The sequence below is a fragment of the Notamacropus eugenii genome, chromosome 2 (assembly GCF_028372415.1).
Source record: "Notamacropus eugenii isolate mMacEug1 chromosome 2, mMacEug1.pri_v2, whole genome shotgun sequence".
Lineage (NCBI taxonomy): Eukaryota > Metazoa > Chordata > Mammalia > Diprotodontia > Macropodidae > Notamacropus > Notamacropus eugenii.
Window position 1 is genome coordinate 409,564,700 of NC_092873.1, and position 21,291 is coordinate 409,585,990.

At 40.0% G+C, this 21,291-nt stretch overlaps 1 protein-coding gene and 1 long non-coding RNA gene across 2 annotated transcripts in view; one reads left to right on the forward strand and one right to left on the reverse strand.

The window, feature by feature from the left end:
• LOC140529200 (uncharacterized) overlaps positions 1–8,406 on the forward strand; it is a 54,696-nt gene extending 46,290 nt beyond the window's left edge. Inside the window, exon 3 of the long non-coding RNA XR_011975451.1 lies at positions 7,973–8,406. This is a non-coding gene — a long non-coding RNA (uncharacterized lncRNA). The remainder of the gene's footprint in view (positions 1–7,972) is intronic.
• The window catches only part of STUM (stum, mechanosensory transduction mediator homolog), a 109,173-nt gene that overhangs the window by 54,343 nt on the left and 33,539 nt on the right, over positions 1–21,291 (reverse strand). The gene's annotated exons all lie outside the window — the stretch shown is intronic.

A 21,291-nucleotide genomic window follows, 5' to 3' on the forward strand; every position in this document is an offset into this window, starting at 1 on the left:
CTCAATCTCTAAAGGCAGGGAGTTACATAATATACTGGAGACTTGTGACAGTGTTATTCTCAGAGATGAGGCTGTGACCCTTATACAGCAGCATGAATACCCTCAACATAAGAAAACACTCATGTCCCTACATTTACCTCCACACTGTCTCAGGAAAGTCTCCTCTAGACCTCCCTTAAGTTAACTTGTCTTTGTCTCCAACTCCTCGGAGACCTTGCTGTCATGGTTAACCTCTTTGGTATTTTCAATGTTTCCCATTCCATTGGCCTTCTGCTTTTGAACATGTTCATATCCCCCATCTTTAATTTTTTTAAAGAAATTAAATATTTTTGGATGTTTTTTAAATATCTCTGACCCTTCCCAATGACTCCCCATCTCTAACAGAACTCTTCCTCACAACAAAGATGTAGAACTATGTGAAGTAAATCAATACATTGATCACATGTGATAACACATGCCTTGATCCTTACCCATAGTCCACCACTTCTTTACCAAGAGGGAGGGGTGCTTCATCAACAGTTCAGTAAAAGGACAGTTAGTTATGGAAGGGATCAGAATTCTTCCATCTTACAATGCTGTTCTCCTTTATGTTTATCGTGGTTATTCTATGAATTGCTTTAAAAAAAAAAAAGTCTTCATGAGCGTCTCCTTTCTCTTCTGGCTAGCATCCTTAAATCAGATATAGTTAGAAGGAACATTTGTGGTTGTTGAATCATTTCAGTCGTGTCTGACACTTCATGACCCCATTTGGAGTTTTCTTGGCAGAGATAGATACTGGAGTGATTTGCCATTTCCTTTTCCAGCTCATTTTACAGATGAGGAACTGAGGCAAACAGGGTTAAGTGACTTATCCAGGGTCATGTAGCTAGGAAGTATCTGAGGCCAGATTCGCACTCAGGAAGTGAGTCTTTTTGACTCCAGGCCTGGTATTCTACCACTGATCTCTCCAACTGCCCCTGAAGGGACCTTAGGGGTCAAATAAAGCAATCTCAGAGCAGGTGGGTGGCAAAGTGGATAGAATGCAGGGCCTAAAGTCAGGTAGACCCATTTTTCTGATTCCAAATACAGTCTCAGACACTTCTAGCTGTGTGACCTTGGGTAAGTCACTTAACCCTGTTTGTCTCTGTTTCCTCATCTGTAAAATGAGCTGGAGTAGGAAGTGGCAAACCACTCGAGTATATTTGCCAAGAAAAGCCCAAATGGGGTCACAGAGAGTTAGACATGACTGAAACAACTCAACAGCAACACGGGAAAAGTCAGCTTTGGTGGTGGGTTGGGGAGGTATGAAGGGGTTAAAATACTTCCTTCCTGCAGGAGTCTTTTGATCCAAATCCCTAGGGTGCACAGGGTAAAACTGCCCCACTTTGCCCAACCTCAGGCTTGACCCACTGCTGATCTGCTGCTTCCCCCTCCACTAGATTTGTCTCAGGTCCCAGAATTCCTAAGTGCAATTACATCTCTAAGCAGAGAGCTCAGGCCCTAATCCACCTGAAAGGATGAAACAAGAGGAATTAGGAACCTCGGAGTCCCAAAGGAAATCTCCTGGAAAAGCAAGTCTATCTGCTTTTGTAATTTTGAACCTCCCTTTTGTTCTGGAGACCTTCATAGGACTAGCTGGAGTTCAGTTTGGATTCAAATCTCAGCTGTGTGGGTCCCCAGGACCTTGGACAAGTAATTTCTCCTCCAGAGGGCTCAATTTCCTCCTCATAAAATAAAGTTGGATTAGATTGTTCTTTCTAGCTGTAAATCCTTTGATGCTACAAATCACCCTATACATAATGAGTTTATATAGGCAATATCAGGTTAAAATGAATTATCAAGAGTAACACTGAAGGGAAGAAATCCTCAAAGGACACCATGCAGCCTGAGAAGTATGGACAAGGACAAAGGTACAATCCCACCTGCTTTGCCTTAGGGATAGAATGCATTTATAGGCTGCATGATCTAGACAGGGTTACCTGCTGTTAGAGCCACCCGTTCCATCCCCCATTCACTGGGCAGCCCTGCAGGCCCTCCCTCCCCCACTGCCCAGATCACATATAGTACACATCTGAACACCATGGACACACTTAATTGTCGATTCAGAGCAGTCTCATCTGTCTCCAGGTCACGGGGTGCTGGTGGTGGTAGGGATTTCTCAAAGCTAGGCCAGAGGGCAGCTTCATAAATCAGGCCAGGATTAGTGGCTCAGAAACCAATTGATTCTCTGTCCCTTAGCTGGAAGTTGTGTGTTAGTATTGATTGCTGACCTCCTGCTGTATTCCAACTGCTCTTAATAAAGATGAGGATAATTTGTCTGTGGACTGAAATGGCTTCCAGCGGGAGTTTTTAGTATTTTCTTTATCAAGGGACTCCTTAAGTCACTAATTACCCACTAGTCTTTCTCAAAATGCTAGATAACCCTTGTTAAGTTAAGATTGGTTTTGATCATGAGAAAGAGAGGAGGGTTATGGTATCCTTTGAGCTAATTGGAGACACCCCAGGGCACAGCAATGACCTGGTTGGTGCCAGCCTCGCCCCTGTCTATTTCCCTCATTTCCCCTTCTACCCAGATTGGTTCAGCATTCCAGTTTTGATTTGTGTTTGTCCTTTGTTTGGAGGATGGATCTATTTCATGTGAATATTTAGAAGGAGGGCAGTGACTAGGTGAGGATTTGTTGGAGATGGTCCTTGTCTTACTTTTCCTTGCCAGGGAAATCCCCTTGGGAATGTGGGTTCTAAGGTGGGTCTTCAATAAGAAGAGGATTGGGGAAATGTCTGTTTCAGCTCATCAGGCATTGTCAAAGAAGGTATCTACTCAGGAGGGAGATAATTCCACCCAATAGGAGTGGGCAGGAGAATATGGAGATGGGAGGGAAGCAGACAAAAAACTACAGTGGGAAGGCTAAATCTAAGGCAAAATGTTCCAGAGCGTAGTTAGGAACTTAGTCATCTATGGATCTGGCAAATACTTAACATCTGTAGATGCAGAGTACTTCCAACTTTCAAAATGGAAAAACTTCTATGTCAATTTTCTTTGTACATCAGGCATCAATTTTCTCATTTGACAGATGAGGAAACTGAGACACAGAAGAAAAGCTTTTATTCATTCAGAATGCCTGAGTCCCTGATTTAGAGAAGTGCTTTCCCTACTTCAAATATAGAGAACTACCTTCTGTTCTACAAATGTAAAGAGTGGTGATAGGGAGGGGGCCTCATCTAACAGCATCTTCCTTGGCAGGCTCATATAGATATTGGGGGATGGAAGCTGGGGCTGGTGATAAACACTAAGGATGTATTGTAGTACCATGAGTAAACAGTCAGTCAACAAGTATTTACTGAGAGCCAAGCATGGTGACAGATACTAGGGATACAAGCACAAAGAAGGAAGTAATCCCTACATGCAATGAGTTTATAGTCTAATGAGAAAGACAAGAAATACATAGAACAATAGATACAGCATAAGTATAAAGTTAATCAATACATCTATGCAGGGTTGTCTGTAGCCAGTTTGGATGGCTCATAAGGGCTGATGGTTAAATTTTCTGTGTAAATGTTTACAATGTAGAAATCAGCAAATGCTACAAATCAAGGCTTGATGTATTGTTTTGTTGATTGTTCAGACTTAAGAAAGTGATAGAGGAAATGTTAATAATGAAGATAAACTTTTAAATATATTGTGAATTCTTGGAGAGCTGATTGTTAAACACTTATTAGCATACCACTGCATAGGATGTATGCAATGGTGTGCTTTTATCAGTTAACTAACAAAGTAATTAGAGACAAGGTGATTTGGAAAGGAGGGCCTCAGTGGACATTACTCTCCTTCCTGTACTTTTTGATTTAGCCGAATGATCATTCTCTCTGTTTCTCACTCACTTATAACTTTCACCTCTCTCATCTCTCATCTCCAGGTCTTTGAACTATCTATCTTCCATACCTAGATTGTACCCCTTCCTTACCCAGCTGATTGAGTCTCTTACTTTAGGATATAGCCCAGGCACTGTTGTTTTTTATGAAAATTTTTCTGACTGAAACAATTCAACAGCAACACTTTAGTAGCCCTATATGGATTAGACTAGAGGGAGAAGAAACTTGAGGCATGGAGACCAATATGGAGGCTGTTGCAATCATGTGGATGAGAGGTAATGAGGGCCTGGATTAAAGGGTTAACTGCACGAACAGAGAGAGATGAAATGTGAGACGTAATTGTGAAGGGAGAAAGGGCAAGATCCAGCAACTGATTGGATTGGTGGGGTGTGTTCATCCTTCATTGCTGAAGAAGACCATGTCATTAGAGAAATGATGACATGACTTGCACTTGACTTTGTTTTGAGTGAGGGAGGGCTGTGCAGGTCACCAGCCTCACTTCTCCTCCAGACCCATCTGAATCCAGTGACCAGATATTCATCAGGATGACTGAAAATGACCCAGGATGAGGCAATTGGGGTTAAGTGACTTGCCCAAGGTCACACAGCTAGTGAGTGTCAAGTGTCTGAGGTGAGATTTGAACTCAGGTCCTCCTAACTCTTGCACTGGTGCTCTATCCACTGCACTACCTAGCTGCCCCAGATTGGTGGGGTGAAAGAAAGTAAAGAACCAAGGATAATGTTAAAATAACTAACCTGAGACACTAGAAGGATGATGGTACCAGAAATAGGGTGCTTTAGAAGAGGACAGAGTTTAGGGGAAAAGATAATGAGCCTAGTTTTAGAAAAATTGCATTTAAAATGTCTCCAGAACATCCAATATGAAATGTCCAATAGGTTATTAGTGATATGGGATTGAATCTCAGATGAGAGACTGGGGCTGGTTATATAGATCTAAGAGTCACATACAGAGAAAGAAGAGGGACAGAGAGACAAAAACAGAGAAAAAGAGACAGAGAGAAAGGGGTCAGAGAGAAAGGAGGAGGAGGAGAGAGAGAATAGAGTGATGAAAGAAAAGGACCCAGGAGAAAACCTTGGGGAATACCCACATTTAAGGGGCATGGTATGGATAATGAGCCTGCAAAGTAGGCTAAAAAGGATAAAAGAGAAGTTGAAACTACAACTATCACTGCTAAGGATGAATGGAATGATGAAAATGAATGACCATGACAAATCTGACCATTTGACTCGTATTTTGCTTTGGTTTTGTCTCCCAAGGAGAATCATCTTGCAGTGGGATAGGAGGGTTAGCAGGGATCAGATGCCCAAGAGGAGATGGTAAAATATCTGTGAACTCAGATTAGTACTTGGCTGACAGATCCACAAGCCATCACTGGTATCACTTATCTAAACAAATACCCTTACAGTGGAGTAGGCAATCCATCAAGCTACCACTGCTTGATAATGTCCCTTGAGAACATCTAACTCCGTTTGTTCTAAGTCAGCACTTAATAAGCTCATTTCTGAGCCATGTAATTTGTTCTCTGAGCTGCTCTACTCATCCGAATCTGATGCCTTGAACAAATGACCAAGGCTAGCTATTTTGACAGATATGAATCCAATTACAAACAAATGAGCATCCTAGTTTACAGATCAATCATTTAGGATTTGGTTATCAGGAATCAGCTCCCCAGTGTCCAAGCATACTTAACCTGAGGTCCATGGATGCCCCAGAAAGAGGTCCATGGATAGATTTCAGGGGTTCTGTGAACTTGGATGGGAAAAATTATATCTTTACTTTTATTCTTCTCTAACTGACATAGAATGGATGGAGCACAGTGCCAGGACCCTGGACAAGCTAAAGGACTCTGGACAAGTCACTTAACCTTGTTTGCCTCAGGTTTCTAATCTGTAAAATGAACTGGAGAAGGAAATAACAAACCACTCCAGTACCTTTTCCAAGAAGACCTCAGAACAGGGTCATGGAGCATCCGACATGACTGAAACAACTATACAACAACAACAATTTAAATTTAGTATTTCCTTCAATTATTAAAAACCATGCTTCTAAGAAGAGATTTTTAGGCTTCCATCAGACTGTGAAAGGGAGTTTGTGATACAAAAAAATGGATGAGAACTCCCTATCCTAGGGTCTTCTCACCCTTCTGTGAGAAGGTAAAGCTAAGAATTAACTTTCCTAATAGTCGTTAAATTGTATGCCAGTTTTGAACTTGTACAAATCCTACCAAGGACTCTGAGTTTCAGCAGATACCTCTCATGTTATCCTTACAATAGCCTTGGGAGGTAGGTACTATTATCCCTATTTTACGGACTAGGAAATAAAGTAGTTCCTTAATTTAACTTGAGAGACAGAAGTGACTTGCCCAGGGTCACACAACTAATAAGTGGCCCACGCCTAATTTGAACTCAGGTCTTTCTGCTGTATTGCCCTCTATCCACTGTGCCCACTAGATTTATTACCTTGGACAAAGTCCCTTCTCCTTTCTGAGTCTTGGTTTCCCTAACTGTAAAATGAAGGTGTTGAACTAAATGACTTCTAAGGCCCCTTCTAGTTCCAAGATAGTTTCTGTGTTTTCATTCCCAAGGACAACTGGTTTTTTTTTTTTAAATGACCCCTGTCATATATGTCATAATCTATAATTCACTGGTTAAACATTAGACATGATTTGATCTTGAGCTGGGACATATACACATGCGAGCATATCACTGAGTGAGGATCTGGATACTATGTCTCATATCATTGTTTCATTACCATTTACAGAGTATGGCCATACTCCTTTCCCTCCCTTGTTCTCCCGTCTGAACAATAACTCCTTATACTTACCTAGCCATTTAAGGTTTATGAAGTACCTGCTACTTAGCAACCCTATGGGATGAATTGCGCAAATATTATTTCTAACATTATTATAATAATAGTTATTATATATAAATATGGTATTATTGAAAATATTATTTCTAATACATAGACTCCTTCACAATCTCATAGCTAATAATCCCAGCCCAAAGTTATTTCCATTATCCAGTCCTGAAGTAGATGGTGGAACTATTTGCTGAGCAACATGCCTGAATCCCAAGATCAGGGGAGCTGTATTTTTGGGGGATTCCAATTACCTTGGAGTTCACATACATGGAGCACACTCCCAGTCCTCCTCTTTTTTCTGTCTATGCCGATGTAAGATAGCCTCCAACCCCATCCTGGCCAGGGAATACTGTCTTCTAACCTCTTACAGGTTTCATCTGCATCCTGCACGCAATACCCTGGACCACTGGCTCCCAGGAGATGGCATCTGGAAATCTTTAATGAGAAACTAGTGAAATCCAGCGCAAGGCAGACAATCAATACTGCTGTATCCAGGGAGTGGGAGGAAGAAGGGAGAGAAGGAGACACTTCTGTTATTTTCTGATGAATTGTATCTGATTTACTGAGCCAGTAAGAGGATTTCAGGGCTGAGCAGAGCTTCTGTGGATGAAGGATTTTTCAGAGCATTACTTACTGAATGAAAAGAAATTTTTGGGGACTTGTGCAACCTGAGGCTTGCCAGATATGCTGTCTTTCCAATAGCTGACAGAAAGGAAGGAAAATGAGAGCAATGCTATTCCTAAACTTTAGAGGAAACCCAGGACACAGACCTTTGACCAGAGACCAAGGCCAGGCTTTACTGCTAAACTTGCTGAGTCAGCAAGAACCAAGTTCAAATTTGGCCTCAAATGCTTCATAGCTGTGTGACTCTGGGCAAGTCACTTAACCTCTGACTGTCTCAGTTTTCTTAACTGTAGAATGGGTATAATAATAGCACCTATCTGCCTGGATTTTTATTTATAAAAAGCACTCAGCACAGTGCCTGGCACAAAGTAGGCACTAAAGAAAGGCTTGTCCCCTTCCTTCCCTATACTGCTTCCCTCACAGGGTAGCTGTGTTGAGTCAAATGAGAAAATGTAGGGAAAGCATTTTGCAAGCATTATAGCACTACACAGGGTATTTGGAATAGCCACTGAAGCTTAAGTTGAAGTAAGACTTTTGGGACACCCTCTATGAATGTCAGTAGAAGTAGTTGTTATACATGCCTTCTCATGGTGACCCATCATTGTGATCTGTTTTTCAGACAACCTGGACTTGAATGTTGGCCCTGATATGTCCTACCCCAAAGAGCTGCAACTTCTTTCATATTGGGGCTCTTTTCCAATTAAGAATTCTGCAGTTTTCATTTCATTTCCTCAAAGTCAGAGTAGGCTCGTGAAAAGTTGTTAAACAACATATGCTCAATGTGAAAGTGTCTATCCTCACTCTAAACTTTCCCTGTTTAAAGTATAAAATAAAGACTCTTCAATGCATTTTATAGTGACTTTTTGGTAGTCCATGGAGGAGGGGAGCTTGAAAGTTACTGCATATTGCTGCCAATTGTAGCTAATGTTTTGTCTGAATGACTATAATTGTTTGTGAAAAGTATCTTTAACCAAGCTGGAAATCACTTTACTATTTTTACTTGGGAAGTCAGATGGCACAGTGAATAAAGCACTGACCCTGGAGTCAAAAATTCTCATCTTTTTGAGTTCAAAGTGAGCCTTACTTAACTATCTGTGTGACCTTGGGTAAGTCACTTAACCCTATTTGCCTCAATTCCTCATCTGTAAAGTGAGCTGGAGAAGGAAATGGCAAATCACTGTAGTATCTCTGCCCAGAAAAGCCCAAATGGAGTCACAAAGAGTTGGACATGACTGAACAAAATTTTGGCTTTGGGGGAAAACATCTATGTCTTTCCATAAGAACTTCATAAAAAATCTACCCAAGATTCCAGAGGCCTTCTTCCAGGTTTTAAAATATTTCTCAGCACCAGAGGAACATTTGGACTGTCCATCTATTATCTGTCCTTCTTGCTACATGACTTACTCCTCCGACCTATTGTTGATGACTACTCCTCAGCTGGGTGCTTCCTAGGTACTACTATCCATCTTTCTATTAGTCTGGGGACAGCAGTAGGGGCTAGAACCTAATGTTATAACTGAAAATCAGGATTGACGCAAAATTTAGCAAGGGCTCTATTCACAAATCTTGAATAATTGGGGGGGGGAGGGGACAAGTGGATCAGATCCCAAGGTGTTTTGGGTTCCCTACCATCCTCAGAACATCATTATCATAACCACCTTGTTCAATTTCACATTCACGTGTCTTAAGGGTGTCTGTTCACATCCATTCTTTTCTACATGCCTGTTTCCTAGGAGCTCAGAGTCTGAGGTCACCATTAGGCCTGTAATTTGTTTCTAGGCTTCAGAATTCACTTAATTTTGACCCTACTGCTAGTACAGGCATATGCCTGGTACTTGTGTATATTCTGTAGAACTCAATTTGAGTTCCCTCAGAAACAATCTCACTGGTCACTGTGGGAAACAGTCTATTTCAGCAGCTCCCTGCTCCAAACCTCAAGAAAATGGGTCAGGGAGGACACGATCACAGAAATTGCAGAGTCCTGACTCTGTGTGGGGACAATAGCCACCTTGTGCTATACCTGGAGGATTATCAGCACCACCGCCTGGGTAGCATCTGGGTAGGGCTGCTAGGGGCTACAGGGAACAGGACATGTACACAATTCTCCTGGTCCTCAAGATGGAGGAGTGATGTATGCTGGCCCATGCTAGATATGAGATTTCTCTACTGAGACAAATGCAACATCGAGGGCAGGGGCTGTGGCCGGGATATGGATCGTCTTGCAGCTTTTGACACTGTTGATCACCCTCTCCTCCCAGATATTCTCTCCTCTCTGGTTTTTTATGACCCTACCCTCTCTTGTTTTTCTTCTTATCATTCCAAACACGCCTTTTCAGTCTTTTTGATTATTTTCATCCAAGTCGTCCCCACTAATTGTGGTTGTCTCCCAAGGCTTTGTTTTGAGGCCCCTTCTCTCCATCCTCTACTATGCTGCTTTGAAATCTCATTAGTTCTCATGAGTTTGAATATCATCTCCATGCAAATGATTCTCAGATTTATATACCTAAATTCTCACTTACTCTGTGCCCCAGGAAGGCATGAAATGTCATCATTCATCAACAGTGAGGAGGGTTTTAAGCAGGAGGGCTTGAGCCCCAGTATATGCAGAGATCCCACCATGTCATTCATCTATTTAATAAACTCCAATGAATCTTGATTACCTCAAGAATCAGATGTAAAATCTCTATCTGGCATTTAAAGTTCTTTAATACTAGGCCCCTTCCTACTTTTTCCAGTCTTCTTAAACTTGATTCCCCACCTACGTACTCTCTAATCTAATGATACCAGTATCCTTGCTATTCCTTGACCATGATGCGCCATCTCCTTATTCCATGGCTTTTTATGGCTTTCCCCCATGACTAGGATGCCCTCTCTTCTGATCTCTGCATCTTGCATTCTTCTGAGAAGGGGTCCATAGGCTTCAGTACACTTTCAAAGAGGTCTATGACACAGAAATGGCTGAGAATCTCTGCCCAGAGAGAATGGGGTCAATAGACTGCAGTAAATTAGGACTTTATTGTCCAGCCAAACTAGCCTTCTTGTTATTCTTCAAATAAGATGTTCTATAATTTGTCTCCAAACTGAACAAACTGAAATCTGTGCCTGGAATGCACTCCAGCTGTTGGTGCAGTATATAGGATAGCAAGCCTGGATGTATAGGATACCAATCCTGGAAATAAGAAGATGAGTTCAAATCTAGCCTTAGACACTTAGTACCTGTGTGACCCTGGGCAAGTTACCATTTGCCTCAATTTACTTAAGTATAAAATAGAGATAATAATATCACCTAACTTGCAGAATCATTGTGAAGATCAAATGAGACATTTTTAAAGCCCTTAGTACAGTGCCTGGAACATAGTGGGTACCATACAGATGCTTTTCCCTTTCCTTCTCTTTCCCACTTCCAGCTTCTTGGAATCCTTGACCTCCATCAAAAATCAGTTAAAATGTCATTTCCTGACTAAGGCCATTCCTGACCCCCCACTCCCACCCCATGTTGCTACTGCTTCCTTCCTCTAAATTTACCACCTATTCATTTGGTGTGCATATATATATATATATATATATATATATATATGCATTCATATTGTCTTCCCCTATAGAATACAAGCTTGTTAAGGGGAGGTTCCCTCAATTTTTTTAAACTATCCCCAGTGCCTCATATGCAGATAAATTTAGGGTAATTGATTGGCTGATGGACAACTAACAAGGCTGAGGGAGAAAGTCACCATGGTGGGAAGAAAGTCATAGCATACTTTGAAATAAAATTTTTCATCCTACTATTTCTATTTTCTTTGTGGATTTAAAAAAATATATACTGTGTCAATTGATGCTGCTTCCATCTTCATCCTTCAATTTTGGTTCTTCTAGTGTTAAGCCTTAATCCAGAAAAGTAAACAATATGGAACTAGGTCAACCTAGACTTCACGGGATAACCAAATCTAACAGCTGGAGGAGGCCACACAGAGCAGGGCAGAGAAGCAGAGGACTAGGGTGGAAAGAGGTGGTTTTTCTGTTTCTTGGCACAGCTTTTGTGACATTGGTGCTCTTTTTGTTAGGGAGAGGGGAAGCATGCCCTCCATGCCTCTTGTTCACTAATGGCCACCTTGGAAGATGACTCTCTCCTCTGTTTCAGAGATCCAGGAAGTGGTAAAGTGTGGTGAAAATAGCTATTCCCACTACCCTGGGAATCTGAAGACCTGATTTCATTATGGTAGTGCATTGGAAAGACCATTGAATTCAGAGTAAGGGAATCTGGGTTTAAATTCTGGCTACACCACTTACTTAGCTCGGTATCCTTAAAGCTTTCTGAGCCCTCTGTTTACCCCCATCTGTAAGTTAGGGATAACAATATTTTAAACAGCCGTCTTTGAAGGCTTTGAGGATAGTGCTTACTTTGTAATGGGGTAGCTAGATGGTGAAATGGATAGAGTGCTGGACCTGAGTTCAAAGCTAGCTTCAGACACTTACTAGTTTTATGACCCTGGGAAAGTCATTTAACCCTGTTTACCTCAGCCTCCTCATCTATAAAATAAGCTAGAGAAGAAAATGCCAAGACCACTCTAGTATCTTTGCCAAGAAAACCTCAGAAGGGGTCATGAAGAGTTGGGCATGACTAAACAATAATAATAACTTCCTTTGCAAATCAAAAAACACTCTATAAATATGAATGAAGATGCAGTGTATCACAGCGGATAGAAAGCCAAAGAGCAAAAAAGATCTGGGCTCATGTAGCACCATTTATACATCCTAGTTGTGTGATCCTGGGGCAGGGGGCAAGACAATATGCTCCCATCTCAATGAAAGACAGCAACTCTCACAGACTAAAATATGAAGAACAGCTGCTAAATAGCACTAATAGGAAAAGTTTCTTCCTCAGGAATTGATGACATGAAATGTCTAGTAAAAGCCAAATAAAACAAAATCCTGAAATATTAATAGTAAAAAACCCATAGAACGTCATTTGAGGCCAACTGGCCCTATGTCTGGCATCAAAGTAAGAGGGCGAGACTAAATATGGAAAAACCTTTTATTAATTGGGTTTTTTGAAGGGATGGCTTCCCTCAGCTTCCCTATAGTCAAGTCATCTCTCTTGGTCTCAACTTTCTTATCTTTCTGTAACAGGAAGATTAGGTAGCTATGATATTCAGGTGACTAAAGCTCTATGTCTCAAATTGAACATGCCCATGAGGCCAAAAGGCCCAACAGAGAGAAGGGACAGAAGGGATGTGACCTATTTCTTAGCCACTGGAAACTCAGACTGAAGGAACAACATCAAGGATATAGGAGGACAGAGGAAACAAGATGGTAGGTGTGGCAGACACTTCTAATGTCTGGCTTCTCGTTGCCTATCCTTCCCTTGTTGCACTAATGATGAGGAGCAGCAAGGTATAGTCAAAGATCCTTGCCAGTGATATGCTAATGAAAGAACAACCATCACCTGTAGGAATTTTTGTCTTCTTCCAAATCCATATCTCCCACCATGATTTGGAGTCCCAGATTCAAAATTCTTTCATCTGATGACTGGTCCTATGTGATACAATATGAATATCAGTTTCCTATATCACAGGAGGCACTAAATAAGCTGAACAGTGTTTTTCCTAGAACTCCTGCTTTTGGAGCACCCTATATACTGTCTGGAAGGTCCAGCAGAATCTATGAGAATGCAACTATATGGCAAATGTTCTATTATGTATTGCTTATTTCTTTTATTGATTTTATAAAAAGAGTAAAATGCCGTATGTAATATCCATGTCTGTCTGATTGTATGGTTGACTCTATCATGCTAAGATCTTAGTACTAGGACTCAATAAAAAAAAATTACAGGAGAAGTTCATGGAGGAGTCAGGGGCTCAGAGCTATTTTGATTGAGTAAATCTATCCATTGCATCATTTAGACTAGCAAAATGGCCTGGACTGTCAAGGAGAGGTAGAGTTGGGGGATAGAAGGTTTCTGACTCTCTGAAAACAATAGAGAACTTGGCATTTCCCCATAATTTTCTCTTTTTTGCTGAATAGGATCATGTTAGTGGCCAGCAATGCCACCTGATGGTTAGACCAGGTAATAAAATGTTACTCTTTAGACTGTAGATTCTATGATCCAACGAAAGCAAATAAGAGGAAAACAGCTTCTCCTCCGATTTGGAAAGAATTAACGTATTTAAAAAAAAACAAAACATGTCAGATATCTCTACATATGAAAACTGTATTTCTACCTGCACTGGGAACTACTCTCAAACAGCCTCAGTCTCTTCATGGATTTTTTTTTCTGATTGTGGGCATTTTTTGATGCTCTGACAGAGCCAGCATGCTTTAGATGAGCCCTGTTGCTAAGAAACAAGTCCTAAATGTATCTTTAAACACATGGCCCCATACAGCGCATTCCTCCTTACTAAATTCTATTGTGTGTTTTCTTTTGGGGCTTAGCTCAGATGCAAGGCTGGACTTCCAGAGGCCACATCTGAGCTCTCAGCATAATCCAATTAATTGCCCAATTGCACAAACAGACTGAAGCCTTTTCAGGAACATGTCCTAAAGACTTGAACAATGAGGATGAGGTATTTTTTGCTGTCAGTCCTGAATGTAACAGATGGCCTTAAACTTTGAATCTGTAACTGTAAGGCCAAAAAAGGTTATTTAATTAAACTTCACCCTGCTAGGAGTTTGTCAGAGAGAAACTGAGGCAGTAGGAGAATAATGGTCCTTCTGTTTGTCAAATGCCAATGAAGTTTGTCTCGATGTGACTTATTACCAGTGTGACCTTGGGCAAATCATTTCATCTCTCTGGGCCTCAATTTCCTTATCTGTAAAATGAGGCAGTTGAAGAAGATTAGTGATTCTTAACCTTTTATTTCGTTTCATCAACTTCTTTAGTGGTATAGTGAAATCTCTAGACTGCTCAGAATAAGACTTAGATAATTGAAGGAAATGCTAAATTTTAGTTAGAAGTTAATGAAAATAAAGGTGTGTTCCCACCCCACCCCCCATTCAAGTTCACAACGAATAATTCCTGAACTAGATGATCTCCATCTGAGCCATTATAGCCTAGTAGTCACCCTGTCTTTGGGCTCTCAGGGCTACTAATCTGTTCATTCATTCATCACACATTAAGAGCCCACTATACTTAAGGCAATGTTCCAGGCATTGTATACTATAGGTGTTATAAAAAGGTCCTTCTGTTCTTTCAAAAATAGCCATCCTCCCACCCCCATTGGATGGGCTTTAAGAGAAATCTAGCTTGTGCTTCATTTTGTTTTCTAGCAGTTCCTGTTATATAAATGTTCTAATACAGTGGTTTCTAACTGTGGGTCCCAGTCCCCCACCAGGAGACCCTGAATTGATACAAATAGCTCACATATCTATATGCATTTCCACAAATGAAAAAACATACCTTCTGTAGAGTGAATAAACACTATGTCTGGCATACATGTTTTTGAAAAACATGGCTGTTTTTGAAATGTATGTAAATTCTGCTGTTATTAATAAAATACATATTCATTCAAATTATAAAAAGAGCAACATTTGCCTCAGTTTCTTCAACTGTAAAATGGGAATAATGATCATTCCCAGGGTTGTTGTGAGAACAAAATGAGATAATATTTGTAAAGAGCTTTCGCAAAACTTAGAACACAATGTAAATGCTAGCTATCGTTATCATCTTACCCATCCAAGAGACCAGGAGTGCCTACATGACATTTTCTGATTTGGATATTTTTTTAATGTTAAAAGCAGTTTTCACACTTTAGAAGGTTGGGAACATTACTCTTGATGCACATCTTCCATGTTACCCTCTAATTAGAGTTAATTCAATTTAGCAAATATCCCTTTCCACTATGTGCAACTGGAAGAGGTTGAGGGAAAGGGGAGAGAAGATACTAGTAGCAGCTATTTGTTCCTGCCCCAACTGAAAATCAGCTGACAATGCACCAGGGGTAGCATCTGGGGCAATCAAAGTGAATCCCTCTCCTTACGTTTAGAACCTAAAGCCCAGAATGTATCCACAGAAACAGCCATACCCATAGAAAGAGCCAGACCCTCTGGGGATTAAAAATGGATGAAGATAAGGAAATTGAGGCTCAGAGAGATGAAATGATTTGCCCAAGGTCACACTGGTAGTAAGTCACATCAAGACAAACTTCATTGGCATCTGACAAACAGAAGGACCATTATTCTCCTACTGCCTCAGTTTCTCTCTGATAATCTCCCAGCAGGGTGAAGTTTAATTAATTAACCTTTTTTGGCCTTACAGTCACAGATTCAAGCATCTCTTATGTGCCAACTACTAGGCTATCTCATTTAATCTTCAACCCTAGGAGCGCCATCATTATCATCATTTTACAGTTGAGGAAACTAAGGTAAATAGTGGTCAAGTGAGTCACTTGCTTGGGGTCACATCACCAGGAGGTATTTGAGGCTGGATTTAAACTCATGTCTTCAGGACTCTAGGCCCAGCACTCCATCCTCCTTTCCACCTAGCTGCTTCTGGGCCACCTGGACTGAGACAGCATCAGATTCAGATTACAAATTCTGGGGAAGCCAAGACCATCACATCAGCAAAGGGCAGGTGAATTCAAGTTGATGCCTACCAGGCTTCGTCTGGATTTTGAGAAATTTGGGAACAAGTTGCATCTCTGACCCAATAATGAAAAATACCTGCTTTTTTCATCAGTGTGCAGTTCCTTCTAAGCTCTTGCCTATAGTATGTAGAGGCCAGGCAACCGCTCTCTATTGAGGACTTATTTTTTCAATGCAAGAAAGCAATGTCCTTAGCAGCCATACAGAAAACCGATGCAGTTTCCCTTTTTTTCCAATGATGCTTACTGTATACTTCAGAGAGAGATGGCACTTCCTGTTGCAAAGAGCCTCTCCTATTATGCACTAATGGTGCTCAGAGCAGCACTCTGAGGCAAGTTGAGATGATTGCTTTTATCCTGGTTGGGGGAGTAGGGAGGGTGGAAGAGAGTGTGGAAAGGGGGAAGGAAGGAAAAAAATCTCTAAAGCCAGAGAGAGGAAATGTTTTGAGAGCATACATCGATGTGACCATGAAAATCTCCAGATATTGTAGACTGAATAGATCATTGCTTTAAAGCTGGAAGAGAGAACTTTCAGTACCAAGATGGCAGAGTAATAAAGGAAACCTCTGAAGCCTCCCAAATTTCCTTCCAAACAACTAGAAAACTGCCTCAGAATTGATCTAGGAGCAGGGAAGCAGCTTACCAGCCTGGCAGGAAAGGTCTGTCTTACAGGGTGGGAGGGGAGCAAGATTCAAGATCAGCAGCCGCAGCCACAGCAGCCAGCTTTACAGCAGGTGGCCTGCAACAAGGCTCCAAACCTGGGGCAATCCACGAGGGAGGCCCTATCCTCCTGCAAGGCAGCAGCCTCCTAAGCAAGTGAGCAGTCTGTGCAGTGCAGCAAGGTCCAGCACAAGCTACCAGCAAGGCATTGACCCCATTACTGACCAGTAGTGAAGCCCCATCTCAGGATAGCCAACAGCATGACCCTGGGGCCTGTCAGCAAAGAGTCCCTGTTTCCATAGTAACCTAGCAGTGGGGCCCTACCTCTGAGACAGACCAGCAACAAGATCCCTCCTTCAGGATCAGCCACCAGAAAGACTCTGTTACAATAGCAATCCAGCAGAATGGCTCCACCCCTGGGACAGGCCAGCAGCTAATCTCCACACCCAGGGGAGGGCAACAAGGAGGCCACATCCCCAGTACAAGCCAGAAAGATAGCCCACCCTCCAGGGTAAGGAAATAGCTAAGCCCTGAAGCCCAGGAAAAGCCAGTGATAAGACCTTGAGCCCCAGCACAAAAAGCTTGTGGGATAGTGCAGGACCAGAGCCCAACTCTCACATAAAAACACTGAGTCACCAAAAAGGTAGAAAAAGGAGAAGAAAAAAAGAACTTGACTATAGAAAGTGACTAGGGTGATAGGGAGGATCAAGGCATAAACTTATTAAGAGGACAATGGTGTCAAAATGGCTACATGTAAAACCTCAAAGAAAAGTGTAATTTGGTCTCAGACCCAAAAAGAATTCTTTGAAGAGCTTAAAAAGGATCTTTAAAAGCAAATTAGAGAAGTAGAAGAAAAATTGGGAAAAGAAATGGGAGGAATGCAAGAGAATCATTAAAAAAGAGTCATTAGCATGGGAAAAGATATACACAAATTTACTGAAAATAACTTCCTAAAAATAAAACAGTTAAATGGAAAAGGAAGTACAAAAGCTCACTGAAGAAAATAATTCCTTAAAAATTAGAATTGAGCAAGTGCAAGCTAATGACTACCTAGATATGAGAAAAACAAAATTAAAAAAGTAAAAAAAAAATAGAAATGTGAAATTTCTCATTGGAAAAACAAGTGACCTAGAAAATAGATCCTAGAGGGATGATATAAGAATTATTGGACTATCTGAAAGTCATGATGAAAAAAAATCATGGACAATATCTTTCAAGAAATTATCAAAGAAAACTGCCCTCATATATTAAAACCGCATGGCAAAATAGAAATTGAAAGAATCTACTGATCACCATCTGAAAGAGATCCCCAAGTGAAAATTTCCAGGATCATCATAGCCAAATTGCAGAGCTCACAGATCAAGGAAAAAGTACTGTAGGCAACCAAGAAGAAACAATTCAAATATTAGGCAACTACACTCAGGATTACACAAGATCTGGCAGTTTCCATATTAAAGAACCAGAGAGCTTGGAATATGATATACCAGAAAGCAAAAGAGTTATGAATACAACCAAGAATCACCTACCTGACAAAACTGAATATAATCTTTAAGTGAAAAAATAGATATTTAATGAAATAGAGGACTTCCAAGCACTCCTAATAAAAACACCAGAGCTAAATAAATTGACCACTAAATATAAGAAGAAAGGGAAACATAAAAAGATGAAAAAAAAAATGAAAGATAAAACATAAGAAATTCAATGGGGTTAAATTGTTTATATTTCTATATGGCAAGATAATATTTGTCACTCTTAATTTTATTACTATAAGAACAATTAAAAGGAGTTTTATAGACAGAGGGTATGGATATAAGGTGACTTTGATGGGATGATACCCTCCCAAAAAGAGGTAAAAAAGAAAATTGCCCTGTAAGAAGAAGGTGAGGGGATTGAATGGGGTAAATGATGTCACATAAAACAGGCATGAAAGAGCTATTATAATAGAGGGGAAGATGGTAGGGGTGGTAGGAAAAGCTTAAATCTTACTCTCATCAAAGTTGACTCAAAGACAGAATAATATACATTTAGTTGGACATAGAAATCTCTCTTAGTCTATCCTTTTCAGATTATAAGGCAATAAAAATTACATACAATAATGGAGAATGGAAAGAGAGATTAAAAATTAACTGGAAGTCAAATAATCTAATCCTAAAAAATAAGTGGGTCAAAGAACAAATCATAGAAATAATTGATCATTTCATTAAAGAAAATAACAATAATGAGATAACATACCAAAACAAGATTTATGGATAAAGGAAGAATTTAGGACTAAAGAAGATATATCAAGCATTACAAAATGTAAAATAGATCATTTTGATTATATTAAACTTAAAAGGTTTTCCACAAACAAAACCAATGCAACCAAAATCATAAGGAAAATAAAATGAAGGGAGGACAATTCTAATCTCTAATAAAGGTTTCATTTCTCAAATATAGAGAGAACTGAGCCAAATTTATAAAAATACAACTCATTCCCCAATTGATAAATGGTCAAAGGATGGGAACAGGCAGTTTGCAGACAAAGAAATCAAAGCTATCTATAGTCATGAGGAAAAAAATATTCTAAAGCACAATTGATTGGAGAAATGCAAATTAAAACAACTCTAAAGCACCACTTCACAAATATCAGATTGGCTAACATGACAAAAATGAAAAATATTGGATGTTGGAAAGGATGTGGGGAAACTGGGACACTAATGCACTGTTGGTAGAATTGTGAAGTAATCCAATTCTGGAAAGCAATTTAGAACTATGCCCAAAGTACTGTAAAACTGTATACCCTTTGATCCAACAATACTCCAAACAATCCACCAAGATATCCAAAAAAAAAAGGGGGGAAAGGACCTATTTGTACCAAAATACTTACAGCAGCTCTTTTTGTAATGGCTAAGAATTGGAAATCAAAGGAATGCCCATTGATTGGGGAGTGGCTAAATAAGCTGTGGTATATAATTGTAATGGAATATTAATATGCTATAAGAAAAGACAAGCAGGATAATTTCAGAAAAACCTGGAAAGACTTACACGAGCTGATGCAAAGTGAAGAGAACCAGGAGAACATTGTACACTGTAACAGCAATATTATTTGATGAAGAATTGTGAATGACTTAGCTTTTCTCAGCAATACAATGATCCAAGACAATCCCCAAGGACTCATGAAGAAGCATACTATCCACCTCCAGAGAAAGAACTGATACTGTTTGAATACAGACTGGAGCATGCTATTTTTCACTTTCTTTCAGTTTTTTTCTTTTATTCAAGTCTTCTTATACAAAAAGACTAATATGGAAATGTCATATATAATTGCACATGTATAACCTATATCTGATTGCTTACCTTCTGGGGGGGAGGGAAGGGGAGGAAGGGAGAAATAGAATTTGGAACTTAAAACTTTAAATAAAAATGCTAAAAAAAAAAAAAGAAGGTGGTATATCTGTTGCATAACATATTTTTATTACTGTGACATTAAAAAGCTAAATTTAATAACTAAAAAAAAGCTGAAAGAGCCTTCAGAGTTCATCCAGTCTAACCTCATTTTACAAAAATTATACAATGAATACAAGGCAGAACCAGCACATGGAAATAGCTTATAAGATCTTGAGAAACCACAGAGGTCATATAGCACATCCTTTTCATTTTACAGAAGGGGGAAAGGACTCCTTTCCAAGGAGTTAAGTGACTCACCCAAGGTCACACAAGTAGCAAGCTTCAGAAGTGGGATCTGAATTCAAGTCCTCTGATTTTGAAAAGCAGCTCTTTTTCTACTGCCCTGATCACCTCTTTCTCTCCCTTCCCATCCTTCCCACACAATCTACTACTGATGCTCAAAACCCATGTGTCTCCTTGAGAGGTTTCAGAGCAGATCTGATGCTAATTCACATTATATGTCATTTGTCTTTCAGTTTCCCTCGCCAGATAATGAGTAGGACAATCCTTAACCAAAAGCTCCCTTGCCAGGGCTTTCTTAGAGGAAAGTCTTTGGAGTTTCAAAGATGGCAACTATAGTTCAAATCTAAGATGATATAAGTTCATATAAGTTATCATATAAGCTATGATATATAAGTTGATATAAAATGCCTTACCTCAGCTAAGTAAATGATGGCATATTAATGTCAATACTATATTATAGGGCCATAAAATAACGTGAATATAAAGCATACAAGGAAATATGGAAAGGACTCTATGAGGTGATGCAGAATGAAATTTTTTCAGTTATTAAAAATTCTAAACTTAATGAACTTTCTATAAACAAAGCAGGATGCATAAAGAGGACTGTTTATGAAACTAGGAATCTCGTTCTTTTTAATAGTACATAATAAATACAATGTTATTTTCTTCCTTCTCCCTCTTTCTTTTTCTTTCTTTCTCTTTTCCTTCTTTCCTCCCTCACTTTCTCCTTTCCTTCCTCTATCTCCTTCCTCCCTCCTTCCTGTATTTCTTCTTTCATCCTTCCCTCTCCTCTTTCCTTCCTTTTTTATTTTTCTTTCTTCTTTCCTTCCTTCTTTCTTCTTCCTTCTTTTCTTTCTTTCTTTCCTTCTTTTTTTCTCCTTCCCATTTCTCTCTATCTCATTAAGATTAGAAGTACAGGAGCTATCCACTACTGATCTGCACAGAAGTTATGATTGATTCTTTTTCTAATCTAAGCCAGTTTCTCCTTTCCTTAGGCAGCCTGGTGACCCACTGCTTCTGGAGGCTTACCCTATTG